This window comes from Notechis scutatus, chromosome 5, assembly GCF_049901735.1.
Source record: "Notechis scutatus isolate UNSWTSFEM ecotype Mainland chromosome 5, rNotScu1.2, whole genome shotgun sequence".
NCBI classification, from domain to species: Eukaryota; Metazoa; Chordata; class Lepidosauria; order Squamata; family Elapidae; genus Notechis; species Notechis scutatus.
In genome coordinates, this window is record NC_142013.1 from 16508525 (window position 1) to 16525498 (window position 16974).

At 38.8% G+C, this 16974-nt stretch overlaps 1 protein-coding gene across 2 annotated transcripts in view; it reads right to left on the reverse strand.

Moving 5' to 3' along the window:
- The window catches only part of PDGFD (platelet derived growth factor D), a 186523-nt gene that overhangs the window by 43592 nt on the left and 125957 nt on the right, over positions 1–16974 (reverse strand). The gene's annotated exons all lie outside the window — the stretch shown is intronic.

Here is a 16974-nt window from a genome sequence, read left to right on the forward strand (position 1 = left end):
TTTGAAGTTGCCATTTGTTTGACCATTCTGATACATAGTCAAGGTCTTTTTGAAGGGTAGCAGTATTGTCTGTGGTGTTGAATAGCTTTATATCATCCAGCGAAGAGAACACAGTTGCTCTTAATATGATCACAGAGGTCATTTATGTAGAGTATGAAAAAAGTTGGTCCTAGAACATTGTCTTGAGGGACACCACTGTTGATAGGTACAGAATTTGATAGGTCGCTCCCAATTTTGACCATTGTTGTCTGTTTGACAGGAATGCTTCTATCTAGTTATGCAGATGTCCAGAGATAATGTAAGATTTTAGTTTTAGGAGTAGTTTGTCATGTACCACTGAATCAAAGGCTTTGCAGAAGTCTATGTAGATTGCGTCTGTTGCTTTGCCCTGATCGAGTTGTGTAGTTCATATGTTTTTGCAGTGTAAGAGTTGCAGATTACATGATAGTTTTTTTTCCTGAAACCAAATTGTTTATTAGAGAGTAGGTTGTTTGTTTCTAAGTGGAGGATGATGGATTGGTTAATAATTGATTCCATGACTTTACAGGTGACGCAGCATAAAGAGATTGGTCCGTAATTTTCAACTAGGCTGGAGTCTCCCTTTTTGAAGATGGGGATGACCGTGGCTTGTGACCATAGTTTTGGCAAGGAGCTGGTCCTGAAAGATTTTTCAAAGATTATGCTTAGAGGTTCGCCTATGGCAGTGGATAACTTTTTTAAGAAGTAGGCACATATTCCGTCCGGTCCAATAGATAGAGATGGTTTTAGATTGCGTAGTGCTTTTTCAACATTGTCTTCTGTAAAATCGATATGTATTAGATCATTGTAATTGTCTGTGGTTCAACTAGGAAATACTAAGAATTTGCTGTTTACAAATACTAAGCCAAAGAATGTGTTAAAGAGGTTGGCTTTAGCTTCTGGGTTGAGCCCTCCTCGCTGATGGACCATAGATTGCAACTGTCTGCAGCTATGGTCCGTGCTCTTTTGTTGGAGAGCCCTGATCATCACGATTAGGGGCTGAAGCTGCCTTGGAGGGGTGGTGGAGTAAGAGGAAGCTGCAAGCCAGGTTGAGGGGAGCCGCATCTCCCCTCTTTTCCCCCCCAAGACGACTGAAGCGGTGGTCTAAAATGGCCACCCCGAAGAGGAGGACTCAGCTGGACTAAGATTTGTGCAGGAGGGAAGAAAGAAGTGGATAACATCTGAACCGTCCAGTTAATATGAGGTAAATTGAAGTCACCAAGAAAGATAAAAGCCTGTGGGCAGGATGCTGCCCATGTTAGTAGTGTATTTAGCTTGTTTGCATGTTCGATGTCATAATCAGAGGCTCTGTAACATAGTAAGAACCGAAATGTGATATTTAAGGACAGTTCATAGACGATGATCTCAGGAATAGCAAGCTCCTGGGTAACTTGGATGTTTTTTAGATGTAGGGACTTTTTATAGAAGATAGCAACATCACCTCTTCTACGGATTTCACGATCTGATCAGTAAACATGATAGTCTATTACTGTGGTAATGGAGTCAGGGAGAGATGCGTTGAGCCATGTTTCACAGACAAATATAATGTCCAATTTAGCTGTATTTAGTAAGAGGAGAAATTCAGATATTTTATTTATAAAGCTTCTTGCATTGAGTAGCTTGCATTTAAGGCCAGTTGTCATTGGAATAGATGTTGTTAGGGGTGTGCGTGCCTAGTTTTGAGTGATGTTGGATTGGATGGGGTGGGGTTGGATGTGGAGTTGTGGGTTGTCTGACTTTCTTTTGATGCAATCAGCTCTGTAGTCAATGTATAGATCCTTTTCTCCATTGTCTAGACGGTTTTTGAGTTCTGTGTGGAGTTCATGGGAGCAGATTCTTTGCAGTATGGATAAGTCTGGTCTTGAGCGAAGTTTTTTGTGGTTGGGATTGGTTTTTGCAATGGCATTTATTGTATGAATGAATATGCGTTTGCTGGACTCATTTTTGCATACAACTCTACAAAATCTTGGGGCCATAGAGCCGTCATTGTATTTGTACCCAGGGTCATCTCTGGTTATTTCAATGATATCTTCAGGAGAGATGTTTGTTGTATTTGAGTTGCTTATGATATCGCGAACTTTGGTGATGTTGTCTGATTCGTTGGTGTCTTCGAGACCAAATAAGATGGCATTTGGACATTTCTGTTCATGTTCCATGGTGTCTCTGATGAGTAAGGAGATATTATTTGTGGAATTATTTGAAGGGATAGTGGCTGTGGTTTGGTGGTTATTTTTGGCTGTAGTTGTGATTGTAGTTGAGGTAGTGGTTGTGGTTGTTGTGGGATTTGATTTTGAGCTGATGGGTACTCACTTATCTGTGCTGTATTTTTTTTTTCAAGAGAGATTAGGCTTGCTTGTATAGTTGTTTCAAAACGTGCTGCTAAGCGTTCTATTGAGTGAATGAGTGATTCTATGCTTTCAACTTTGTCAGGTAGGGTACTCAGTTTGTTTAGCTTAGGAGAACATGATGGAAATAGATAAAAGAATGTATCTGAATTTTTAATCATATCAGCTAAGCTTTTGTTTGCGTTTAAGCAGGCAGGGTGGGCTAGATTATTGCATAGGCGGCATTTGATGTGAATTTTGCTTTCATTGATGGTTTCAAGACACCTGAAAGATGTGCAGGAGTCTGGGAGGTCATTGGTAGAGATATTTTTCTTTTATTTTGGTTTGGAGTTTTTGGCTGGCATGGGCAATGGCAATAGTACACTAAACAATTACAATAGCTAGTTAATGTGATAGGTAGACAGTTACTTAATGAATGTTGGTAATTAATAAATGTTAATTGATATGTTAGAGAACAAATCAAAAGTAAAGTTACTTATTACTAAAAATCAATCAATCAATTGGTTATTCAAATCACTCTAATCAAATAATTTTGCTAAGCAATGAACAGCCTAATTTATTACAGTAATTACTAAACACACTGGTCAATTAAATTCATTAAATCACTGATTTTACTAATCAAATATTCAGTAATTACACTATATGCACTAAACACTCAATCATACTAATCAATAAAAACAATAAATCAATTAATCATTTGATAAAAATTAATTATTTTAAAGAAATTGATTTGGAGATATCATTATCTAATCTTTGATATAGGTCTTGAGGTAGAAAGTTATAAGTTTTGAGATAATGAAAGTAATGAAATAGTATTGAGAGTCAGTAAGTAAAGGGTTATTGCTTTGCTTAGCTGTTGCTGATATCTGAGAATAGGTTTATAACCCCTAATAAACTGACAGAAGGCCTGTTTTCCTGGGCTGAAGAAACAGAATTGTATTGAGCATTTGCTCCTGGCTTCAATATACTTCTGCTTCTATCACAGGAAATAAAATTGCTTCCAATCTTCACAGGAGTTCAGTTATAACAAAACTAAGTTACTGTCCTTTTAAAGAGGGAGTCTGGATTAGCAATTTGGTGAAGAGGGAAGGAGGGGTGGTGGTGGGGAAGCAGTCTGCTTCACACCCTGGCTGCAGATGTCTGAAGACCGACTCACAGCTCCCGGTGCTCGCCGCCCTGCAAGGATGGGATGAATCTCACCATCTCACCGCTCTGCAAGGATGATCGTAGAGCCCCCGATACTGGCGAGCCCCACCACCTTACCTTCTAGTAAGGATGGGTCAAGTCGCAGATTGTTGAGCGCTTTTGAATAGAGCGCTTTTGAATTTAGCGCTTACCGAGGAATGAGCTCTTTTCTGGCATGCTGGTCAAGGATGAGAGGAATCGGAAATCTCTGAGTACTTTTGAATTGGCCGTTTACTGAGGAATGGAGCTCTTTTCTGGCTTGCTGGCAAGTCTCGGGCGTTAGGCTTTTCACCTCACCAGCTGGACCCACAGGGATTAGAGGACTTGTCACCTGGTGCTGCCCGTGCCCGCTGGAGCTCCTCATGCTGCTGCTACTGCCACTGCCATCTTTTCCCAATCCCCAATCCCCAATTCTGGGAGTTGTAGTCCACAAGTCTTAAAGCTGTCAAGTTTGAAGACCTCTGCTCTAAACAAAGGAAGTAAAGGACAGGAAAGAGCAGAGGTGGGCGGGGTGGCCCACATACTCATCACAGAGAACCAGTTTAGAGACAGCTGATCTTCGGAACAAGGGGTTCACCCAAACTGGTCCAAACCGGTAAAATCTCACCCCTGGTTCTCAGCCTGTGGTCCGCAGAACCATGGGGGCTGCAAATGCTGTCATAGGGAGTCCATGAAGGTTTGAAGAAATGTTATGATTTAAATCTTGAACTAAGTCTTGGGGGTGCCACAAAAGGTATTTAAAGAGGGGTCTGTGGGGAAGAAAATGCTGGTGAACCACTGATTTAGGCAATGGAGCATTCTCTTTTCATGTTTCTTTTTTTTAAAAAAAAGAAATGAATATATTTACAGCATCATCCTATGCACTTTTTATAGGATAGGGATCACTCCCAGGTTGGTTAGAGTTGCAGATCAAAATGTCATTTTGCATTTAAACAATGAATGCATTTCCTATGCAAATGTCAACAGTTTAATCAGCTGACGAACTGATTAAGATTTCTGGCATTACTGTGACAGACTTGTTTATTATTATTAGCAATGGCTGGATACCCAAATGTCTTCCAGCTCATCTTAAAGGCTCATGCAATTTTTACACTACCCAATATGCACCCAATTATTTATTTAACAAACTAATCCTTACTGACAAGTTCTAAAATTCTCCTGAAATGCCCCTTCTGTTTCTGGAGTGCCCCTTCTACTGCTCTCGATTGCTTAAGAAAAATAATTTGAAGACCTCTTAGGTTCACGGTTCCATCCTCATGCTTTTTTTGATACTTTCTTTTTTGTTATTTTAACCGTAGTTCAAACAGGTTTGAATGGAATGAGGGGAAAGCAAATTGGAAGTTCTTTGCAATCTTTTTGTCAGTCTAGCCTTAACTGCAGAATCTAGTATTTTTCTCATCCTCTCGCCTTTTTATTCCCTTTTGTCTTATCTCCATCTGCGCTCAGCTTTTAAAAGAAAAAAAGCATCAGTTCATTTTTTCCCCTGGGATTTTTTCCTTTTACTTTCTGCCCTGGCTTTGACTACTTAAATATGCTGAGAACCAGGAAGAGAGATTGTTGGTTGCTTACACAACACAATCAAGTCAATTAAAAACCTAATGTGAGACTTTCTTTCTTTCTTTATGTAAGCTGAGCCTAGGTGATTTTTGAAACTTGGTAAATACCTTGATTGACTGATTGATTAATTGACTGATTGTGTGCCATTAAGTCATTCTTGATTCTTAGTGATCATACAGATAGATTTTCTCTATGATAGTCTGCCCTTAAGCTAATCCTTCAGGTCTTCCAAAAGTGCATCCACACCCACTGTAACTAAGGAAACTCTCCTTGCTGCTGGTCATCTTCCTCTTCTCCTTCCTTCCATTTTTCCCAGAGGTGGTATTCAGCAGGTTCTGACCAGTTCTGGAGAACCGGTAGTGGAAATTTTGAGTAGTTCGGAGAACCGGCAAATACCACCTCTGACTGGCCCCACCCCCATCTATTCTCTGCCTCCTGCGTCCCAGCTGATCAGCTGGGTCTTCTTTTGTTTTGCCCTGCACAGGAGAACGGAGCTGAAAAGCAGGTTAGTGGGGTGGGGAGGGAATGAGATTTTGTAGTAACTTTCCCCCAGGAGTGGGGAGGGAATGCAGATTTTACGGTATCCTTCCCCTGCCACGCCCACCAAGCAATGCCCACCAAGCCACACCCACAGAACTATAGTAAAAAAAAAAATTGAATCCCACCACTGATCTTTCCCAACATTAGAACCTTCTCCAGAGATCTGGGGCTTCACACACTGTGTCTGAATAGGATAATTACAGCCTGGTCATTTGTGCCTGGAGTGAAAACTCTGATTGATTTGTTTGATGACATATTGTTTTGTTTTCTTGACTCTCCACATTATTCAATACCAAGTTTGAAAGCATCAATAGACTTCCTATCCAGCTTCTTTAAAGTTGAACTTTCACTTCCAAGGAGTGTCACAGTGAATAACATGGCTTGCATAATTTGGATTGTTGTAAGCATAACATGTTTTCCAAGACCTTCATGGCTGCTCTACCAAATGCTAACCAGCAGCATAAAACAATTAAACAGTTAGAACAATTAATCAGTGGACTGGCTTACCTCCAGAAGTTGTGGGTGCTCCAATACTGGAGGTTTTTAAGAAGAGATTGGAAAGCTATTTGTTTGAAATGGTATAAGGTTTCCTGCTTGAGAAGGGGGTTAGACTAGAAGACCTCCAAGGTTCCTTTCAACTCTCTTATTATGTTACTCTGCATATTTCTTGACTGAGTTTCCCTACTATTGATGGATAAATATAAACTCTCAGAATGCAGCCACTGACTGGGTTCAGACATTCCACTAAGTTATATCATAGCTTGTTTGCTACTGGACGTGTTGCATAAACCTAGTCCCTGTGTTTTGTAAAACCACGTTTATACTTTTAATGCTATGTGAGTCTAGCCAATTGTGGCTCAATTAACAAATTATAGTTAAATTAGAACATTGACTTAGTTTAGCACTGAACATAATGTATGTGGAGTGTCTTCTCTCTTTCTTAGTTCTATTTGCAGAACTGGAAATGGGACAGAAACCTCCTAACTGCCCGGAGACCCGTAGCAGTTAAGGGTCTAGAAACCTGTGGTGTTGAATCTAAAGCCACCCACTATGGACATGACATACACTCCTTTAGGTAAGATTGATGTAAACTCAGGAATGGTTCATTCATTCATTATGATTTTTTTCTTCTTCTTCTTCTTCTTCTTCTTCTTCTTCTTCTTCTTCTTCTTCTTCTTCTTCTTCTTCTTCTTCTTCTTCTTCTTCTTCTTCTTCTTCTTCTTCTTCTTCTTCTTCTTCTTCTTCTTCTTCTTCTTCTTCTTCTTCTTCTTCTTCTTCTCTCTTCTCCTCCTCCTCCTCCTCCTCCTCCTCCTCCTCTACTTCTTCTTCTTGTTCTTCTTCTACTACTTCTTCTTCTCTTCCTCTTCTCCTCCTCCTCCCCTTCTTCTTCTCCTCCTCCTTCTCCTCTCCTTCTCCTCCTCTTCTTCTACTTCTTCTCCTCCTCTTCTCTTCCTCCTCCTCTTCTTCTTGTTCTTCTACTTCTCCTTCTCTTCCTCTTCCTCCTCCTCTTCTTCTTCTCCTTCTCCTCCTCCTCCTCCTCTTCTTCTTCTTCTACTTTTTCTTCTCCTCCTCCTCCTCCTCCTCTTCTCTTCCTCTTCCTCCTCCTTCTTCCTTGTCTTCATCTTCGTCTTCTTTATTTTCATCTTTAAAAGGTGGATTTAAAATGTTTTCTTTTTACAACTTAGTATGCAAAGTGGTCTTGGATGATTGCTTCTTGGAACTTTTGTTCTAGATGCTTCATTCCAACTATTGTTGTCTTCTGCATGAACAGGCAGCCTAATCTATGGCATTATTGCATGTATGCAGCTATTTATCTATCTTGTTCCTTCAATCAATGTTGTATAAACTAGAAAAATCACAGGCCAAGCTCTGTTTGCTTGACATAACCTTTCCTAACACAAGCCTTCCAGATCAGAGCTATGAAACAATATTGATTTGAAGAAGAAAAAGTAATCTTGGAGGGCAACTTTTCATAGATGTTGCATCTTCTTTTGGGTTTACTTGCAATCCTAAAATCAAATAGAATTGCTGCTCCTATACCAGCCTCCCTGCTATGTGGCAGCTTCCCTGACTCTTTGGTCAAACTGGCAGTTCAGTTTCCCAGACATTTTTGGGTGTGGAATCAGAGATGGCCAGGGAGTTCATGGACACCATGGCAATCATGAGCCTGATTAAGATGTGGGGGCATAATGCAGTTGAAAAGTTGGGGGCAAAAACATCCCAGAAGAAAGCAAAGGCAAACTTCTGTTATTGCCAAGATGTTTGACTTGAAAGAATTGAGCTTAGGTTGTAGGAGATTTTACTTTGGACCTTGTTTTACTTTTTTTATTTATTTTATGTGGTTTGTCAATTGCTTACAAGATGATAGGTATAAGTAAAAACATAGCTATGAATGCATGGATACGACTTTAGGACTCTCTTTCAGCAGATCTTTCTTTTGTTTTCTTCTTGTTATATTTTTTTAGTGTAAAAGCAAGCCTGCCTTTTCTAGACATTCATTAGTAACACCATGCAAAGCTTCGAAAGAAGTTTTTGATTTGGCAAAACTTTGATCTGGGGACTCCTGACTCTCTTGTCTGATTGTTTCCTAGGCAACATCTCTTTCCCTCATCCCCCGAGGTCATCTACACAGGCCTCTACAAACATCTGGGAAAGAATTAAATCTCCTGACCACAAATGGATGGGTGCTGGGTTAATACTTTCTGCCTTCAAAGTAGAGGAAAGAGAACCACCAAGCCATAGCTTTTATTTCACCAAGTCTTTCCTGAGAGGAAGGGTTCAAATTTGCAAAGTAACTGCCAACTCTTTTGATCTCAGAAATCAATGATCAGAGCCAGTACATTAAGTTCAGCCCATAAAGTCATTTATCATTTGTCACACCAAACCTTCCAGGCCAGAAAAGCTAGGCATAAACACAAGGTTATTATTTTTTTAAAAAGCATTTTGAATGTGACTGTTTATATTGCAATAGGTTACTTTCTGTATTGGTTCAACTGATTACTCTCTAAAATATTTGCAATATTTTTCATGACAGTTTGAAGGCTCTTGTATTGTCCATTCCTCATGTCTTCAAAGAAATACTGGAGGGTTTTTTTTTTAAATGTTACGGTAAAAGAGTTGGAGGTATTCTAATAAAACTTTCCAGGGATAATTAATAATGCTACTGTACTTTCAGAAGTGTCTATAGATAGCACTTAGCAATAGCACTAAGACTTATATACTATTTCACAGTGCTTTATAGCTCTCTCGCAAAATGGTTTTCAGAGTCAGCATATTTCCCCCAGCAATCTGGGTCCTCATTTAACAGCCCTTGGAAGGATGGAAGGCTGAGTGAACCTTGAGCTGGTCAGGATCAAACTCCTGGCAGTCGGCAGAGTCAGTCTGCAGTACTTCCGCCGGGGAGGCCCCTATTTTCATGCAATTCTTCCAAAAATGAAAAACCCTTCAGGCATTTTCACATGGGCACTTGCTTTGTTTCAGATTGGATCTGGTTGCCCTCCAGTCACATATCTGAACTGAATTATTTGCAGATTTTGAATCACCAACTTAAATCAGTGCCAATTCAAATTTTGTTGTGGGGAAAATTGGAGGAAGTTATGTTGGATATGTTCATTGCCTGGAGTTATTTGTTAAAAATAAACCAACAAAAATGAATCCCTGTGGATTTTATTCCACTAGTCATTGCCAACTATAAGGGGCAATGCTCATCCCTTTTTCAAGGCCATTGAACCAGCACCGTCCAAAGACATTTTGGCAGTCTTGTTGCCTTCCCGCCAAAGTGGTACCTACTTATCTACTCACATTTGCATGTTTTTAAACTGCTAGGTTGGCAGGAGGTGGAGCAAAGATGGGAAATCACCCTGTAACATGGTTCTCAGGTCTCAAACCTGAGCTTCTGGCTTTCCAGCCAACAAGTCCTGCATCTTAACTGCTGAGCCACTGTGCTGCCCATAAACAAACAAACAAACAAACAAACAAACAAACAGCAGCTTAAACAAAATATTCCCCAGTGGCTTTGGGCTAGACTTTTTCTTTTCTTCTCAGTGCACTGTTGCTTGATTAATTAGATTCTAGTTAATTACATTTTGTACTTGGGCTCCTAATTGTTGTTTTATAGCATATTTGGGTTTAATTGGTGTTCGCTGCATTGCAGAGATGTGCACTCAAAGGAAGGCTAAGCAAGGCTATTGGATTTTTTTTTATAACACTCTGCTACCACACCTAAGTTCACATTTGTTCAATTGCATGGTGGGAGGAAGGGAAAATCAGGTGCTACCATGTGCTATTAAGCATCCAAAAAAACTTTAACCTTAGGCTGTCTACTATTGACTTCACCCCCTTCCTAAGAGACCTGTAGGGGGCATGCATAAGCGCACCAATCATGCCTACAGTCCCTGTCCTATTGTTTCTTCTTATTTTTCTTATAAGTATCTATCCCATGTATTCAAAACTATGTTTATTCTTATACCTGTATCTTGTAAGCGAATGACAAATCAAATAAATACTAAAAATGTGCAAGATCTTTTGGCTGTGGGCGGAACATGAACTTGTCTTCCTGAATTTACTTGAAGATTCATTGACTTTTTAGAAGCTCTGTGGATTCCATTTAATTTTGCAGTAAACATATAAGAGAAATGTCATGTTTCACAGGGAGAACAGAAGTTAAAGCAATTTATTTAACTCCCTTCTCCTGAAGGAGAATGAATTGCTGTTTGGAAAGAAGGTGGAGAGTTAGGGTATTTGTTTGTGTAATCTCCAAATTAAAGAAGATGGAAAAGTCTCTATAAACTTTCTCAGAAGATAATAACGCTGCATATGCAAGAGACCTTTCTCTGTCTCTGAAGATTAAAAACATGTTTTTTGCCAGATTCATTGTTTACCAGTGGGATCAAAAGATGCTGATTTAGTGGGAAGCAGAAAAGAATACTGCTGTCCAGACTGTTTTAAACTGACTTTAGCCTAACAGTCTGAAAGAGAATGCATGAGGGAGATTTTTTTCCTTCCATTAATTGTGAAACATTGATTTCTGATATTTTTTTTACAAAAGGAAATAAAAAGGTATTTAAACAATATTAAGGTTTATTTTGAAAAAAGCACACTTCTTTCTAAAGTAATTTAGTCAGTTATTATTTAGCTAGTAGAATGTAGCTAGTAACTGATATAGAAGATAATGTATGAGGGAGATTTCTTTCCTTCCATTAATTGTGAAACATTGATTTCTGATATTTTTTTTACAAAAGGAAATAAAAAGGTATTTAAACAATATTAAGGTTTAATTTGAAAAAAGCACAATTCTTTCTGAAGTAATTTAGTCAGTTAGTTATTATTTAGCTAGTAACTGATATAGAAGATAATGTATGAGGGAGATTTCTTTCCTTCCATTAATTTTGAAACATTGATTTCTCATATATTTTTTTTGCACAAAATAAAGAAAAAGGGCTTTAAAAGATATTAAGGTTTATTTTGAAAAAAAAAGCACAATTCTTTTTGAAGTAATTTAATCAGTTATTATTTAGCTAGTAGCATTTAGTTAATAACTGATATAGAGGAACACCTTAGCTCCTGAGGTGAGATCTGCCTCTACCCTTCAGACTTTCTGGAAGAGCCCTAAAACCTAGCTCTGGCAGTTGGCTTGTGGTGGGGAGTCCAATGGGTGCACACTATGAGGTATTGGACTTTTTAGCACTTGGGTCAAATTCAAGTTCCCCGCCTATTTGCAGGAATGTAAACCTCACTAAATTCAATGGGATGCAAGTTATGTTGAACATAACAAGTTGTCATCTACATCTTTTCCCTCATCAAAGGTTTATTCATCATCACATACAAATTTGTAAAAGTCTGTTAAACTCTAAACAGAGCCCCTCCCATCCAAGAATACCTGCTGAATGATCTGTTGGGCCAAGGGTAGGGAAACTTGGCTCTTTTATCACTTATGGACTTCAACTCCCAGAAATCCTGAGTGAGCCATAAAAGGTTCCCCATCCCTGGCCTACTGGTTTTTCAGTTGTGGGGGAAGTCAAGTTTTGTCCAAGATCACCACAGATGGGGACTACAAAGAAGAAATTAAAAGACACTTACTATGGAAAGCTATGACAAATCTAGACAGCATACTAAAAAGCAGAGATATCACCCTGCCAACAAAAGTGTATATAGTCAAGGCTATGGTTTTCCCAGTTGCAATGTATGGCTGTGAAAGTTGGACCATAAGGAAGGCTGAGCACCAAAGAATTGAGGCCTTTGAACTATGGTGTTGGAGAAGACTCCTGTGAGTCCCTTGGACTACAAGGTGATCAAACCAGTCAGTCTAGAGGAGATCCACCCTGACTGTTCTTTAGAAGGCCAGATCCTGAAGATGAAACTCAAATACTTTGGCCGTTACCTCATGAGAAGGAAAGACTCCTTGGAGAAGAGCTGAGAAAGATTGAGGGCAATAGAAGAAGGGGATGGCAGAGAATGAGGTGGCTGGATGGAGTCACTGAAGCAGTCAGTGTGAGCTTAAATGGACTCCAGGGAATGGTAGAGGACAGGAAGGCCTGGAGGAACATTGTCCATGGGGTTGCTATGGGTTGGACATGACTTAGCAACAAATAACAACAACATTGGCTACATAAAAGGTTTCACTTGAAAGAACACAACATTTTAAGGCTATTTTCTGCCATTATTTTATTTGAAATTTAATCTGCGCAGAAATTCTAGCAATCAAAATAATCACACCTGATAGAACATTCATTTTATATGCATACCCAAGTCAAAAGTCAACATTATAGACTGGCACATTAACCATTCAGTGATGATTGAGACATTTGACTCGGTCATTCAAAAATCTAGTGCCCGTATGTTTATATAACAGGCTAAGCTTGGTTAGTGTTAGTTTTTCTGTGATTTAGCAGGTTGCATGATCCCAGCCTGACTAATTAAATGATTACTCAATTTGCTTTGCAAATCCAGAAAATTCATTATTCTAATAACTAAAGATTGTGTGTTGTGCAAACCAAACTAATCTACAAAATCAAAGGACGGTACTGTCAAGAAATACTGTGTAATCTTGTGTCGGAAAAAGCATTCATTTGTTTCTCCCTTTTGCATTTTAAATGGGAATGTCATGTAAGCAGCTATAGAATAAAAATAGTGTTTCCTATTCCTGGTTTATGTACATCAAAAGCGTTGGGTGCATGAATAAACACTTTGTACACCTTTAATCTCATTCTAAATGCATCTGTGTCTGAACCAGCACTGAGGGTGCACTGCAAACACAATGAACTTCGGCTAAGAGAAGAAAGGAGACAAATTTTATTTGCTTGTAATTGTGAAAGAGATAAATTGCCTGTAAGGCACCTGATTATTATCTACTATCTTGTTAAATCCCAGCCAGTCTCTGTGTGTTCAAACAAGAAATGCAGTTCTCAGGGAATTATTATTTATTTAGATGCTCAGATGAGCCGCCTTTCAGCCTACCCTTTACTTAATAGATATGCCTAATAATTTCAGGAATAGCTGAAACCATGTCCCACTAAATAGGCTCTCCTACTTTACAGTGAATAGTCCTTCATTTGCAAAACTGTCCAATCAGTGCTTCTAAATGCACTGCAGTTGAAACCAGGCAGCTGAACAAATATTTGTTTGATGTCCCTTTACTGAGTTACCCAATTATTTTTATTTGCACAACAAATCAATGTGGTCAAATGGGAAGTGTGAGACACATGTAGGGAGAAAGTCCCTAAATTCATTACAAGGCCTTTCTCCTTAAGAAAAGAACCAGGATGTATTTAGAAGATGGCAAAGATTTGTCCTAGGAGTCAGAAAGTTACTGCCAGTTAAGATTAGAGCAGATTCTCTCAGGTGCTGATTTTTAGATGAATTGGACCCTAAATCTTCCTCTGTTTTCAATTTCCCCCTCCTTTTCCAAACAAATTATTATAAAAATTAGTTAAAAAGGAAAAAGGGTTGAGAAAAAAAAAGCTAAAAGGGAATCTCTAGCCTAAAATATTATAAAGACAAAAAGAAGAGACAAAAAAGAAAAAATAAGGTAGAAAAAAAGACCAGTCCAGTCCAAAGTAAAAAATCATATATGAAGAGTCCAGCAAAAATAAATTAATTAATTTGACTTCCCATTTAAAATCTCCGCTTAATCACTTCTGCCTGAGATTTTACAGATTCTTTCTTTTCCTTAGGGTGTCCTTTTAAATCTTAAAGTAAAGAAAAAATTATCACCAAACCGGCACACTTTGTCTTTCCGTTCTCTTTCGTTTCGGAGCTGTCCCAACTTCAGCAGCTTTAATGGCTGCCTCTTTGCCGCTGGCAAAAAGAGCTTCTCCTGGATCTACCAGGGACTTTGCGGTATCCCTGGGATCAACAGGATGCGCTCTTTACACTCACCATCTCTTCGGGACGGTTTAGATCCGTTTGGACCATCCAGGAGCAAAGATATAGGCAGCGATCTCAGATCTTTAAGATCGCATGCTGTATCGTCGTGACGCCAGCTCCCCCTTCTCCAAATTGGATCCTAAATCTTATCATTTCAAGACAATAGAACTATTGATCATGTTGGCTAAGGATAATGCAAGTTCTAATTCAGCCCATTTAGAGGACAGGAGACTGGGGGAAATGAATAAAATTCCTGTGTAACTCAAATACACCTTTTTAGATTGAAATTGTAACTACTTTTTTATTTTTGATTGGTATGTCAGGAAATAGACAGGATCAGGAGAAAAAGTTGATTGGATTGGAATTCATTTGTATTTATTTAAGATTATATTAATTAAATGCAATTACTATATTAGCCAATGATATAACTTGTTTCCCCTTTTGATAGATTAAAGATGACTTTTTACAGCAAGTATTGGAGTGTTCTTGGAGACACACTGAAGATATTTTTAGGATCAAATGTGACTGTAGAACCTTAAGTTGTGCCTTCTGCTTTATACTCTCTTTTGGTGTAATGCTCTAGAACAGGGGTATCAAACTCAGGCTCATGGGCCAAATCTGGCCCATGATATGGTTGGATCCAGCCCACAGGGCTGTCCCGGTCTACTTGCATCACTTTGGCCTGGTTACCCAATACAGAGAGGAAAGATCAGGCCAGCAAAGCTTTGGCTTGGTCTATTTGATGCAATGAGGAACGATCAGGCCAATGTAGTTCAGCCCGGTCTACCCAATTAGGCCAGCATGGCTTTGGCCTGGTCTATTCAATGCAAAGAGGAAACATGCCAGCAGTTTGGGGAGTGGCATCAAGCTAACCACACCCACCTACTCAGCCACACCCACCCAGTCAGCCATGATCCCCAGCCCCACCCGAGGTCAACCACAGCCCTGATGCGGCCTTCAATGAAATTGAGTTCGATACCCCTGCTCTAGAATGACAAGTGAATCTATCTGATCATGTCGTTTCATGGGTTTTGGAGACAGAAAAGAAATAAATATAATTTATTGGAGTATGTTTTCTTCTTCATTCATTTAGATTTACTTTTATCAGCACTACTGGAAAGTTGGTCATCTTTATCTTTTTTTCTTATCATACAACAAAAACCATTTTCAAAAGCTTAAAATAATCAGATAAATATATCAAACTGCAATAATTAGAATACTTCTATCGGTGCTCCAACGGCAATACGTACAATATTATAAAACACATGGGATGGAAGTTGCTATTTAATGTGAAACCATCTGCCAATCATAGATTTTAAAAAAATGTTTCTGATCCTTTGGTAGGTCATGACCCCAAGTTTGAGATCTCTGGTGTAAGTGATTCAGATTCAAACCTAGCATTTTTTTGACTTCAGAATGGGCATAATGTGGTTTTATGGTTTAACTCTCAGCAACCACCGATCTAAAATGTCCTGGCATTTTCCTTCACTTTTCTGTGAAGAAAATTACTATAACATATGGCTCAAGTGAAGAAAATGACTTCAATTCCAACAACAGAAATCTAGATCTATAAAACAATTCTGCTGCAATATAGTGTGAAGTCTGTCAAATAAAAATTGTGATTGGAGTTTGTATAGAACAGAGGTCTCCAAACTTGGCAACTTTAAGACTTATGGACTTCAACTCCCAGAATTCCCTCCAGCCAGCCAAGTCTCAAAGTTGCCAAGTTTGGAGATCCCTGGTATAGAACAAAAGGTGGGCAATTTTCTTTTTGTACAATATAATCTCAAAACCTTAAAATACAAAAAGAAATGAAAATGGGTGAAAAATCTCGTGAGATTGCCTAATTCTTGTTGATCTAACTTCTTTGATATAATGTGAATGCACTGAAATCTTGTCTGATTGGAGAATCTCATAAGAATTTGCCCAGTCTTACTGATTTATAATTTTGGGAGTGCCTGGATGCCATTCAGAGCTATTATGAGCCTTGTGATGTCAACGGGTACCTTAGGTAAGAAGCAATGGATGGAACTGTATGTATAGTTTTAATTAGGAAAGAGATTTGAATGCAGTTCTTTTCACATAAGAACTAAAAACAATGAATATTGATTCACAGATACTTGAAAGAGAAGAAACTGTGAAGGGGAGACAGAGTATAGATCTTTAAATGGCAGAAGACAACATGAGTAATAGGAACACATTAAAGGAAGGGAAAATATAAGCTCACAATGAAGAAAATTTTTCCTGTCAGACAGATTTTTCTTTGAGATGATCTCTCTGAAGGAAAGATAAAAGGTCTATTTATTCAGGCTTTTAAAACAAGATCAGGTGGAAAAGAACTATACAATGAAAGAGATTTCTGTCTGGAGAGATTCTTTAATGAGATATCCTAATAGCCTTTACCTTTACTTTCAGTGTCTGCAAGTTCCTTTCTAATGGTAACGGGCGTGGAATAATAAAAGAGAAAGAAGGTAGATTCCAGAGTTTGAAAATATTTTCTGATCATCTGCTCTAGATTCCATTTGGCATCTACAAATTGGTGTTTATTAGTTTAGACCAGGGGTGTCCAACCTTGGCAACTTTAAGACTTGTGGACTTCAACTCCCAGAATTCCTCAGCCAGCAAAGCTGGCTGAGGAATTCTGGGAGCTGAAGTCCACAAGTCTTAAAGTTGCCAAGGTTGGACACCCCTGGTTTAGACAATCTGCTGCAATTGAAATAGTGAGGGAGGTGATATATTTAATTTTGAACTTTGCATCTGAGGGGAAAATAAAAAGGTCTGCCCATCATCAAAAGCTTTGTTTGGACATCAGGAACTTGATCGAATGTACAGGTTGAAGATTTTCTTCAAATGAGTGAAACAGCTCAAGTTTTCTGTCAAATCACTGTGGATGCTGCTAAGAACTTTCCAATTTACAAAACTTCCTATGAGACCAAATGTTTTACCACCTGGCATTTAAATTTTT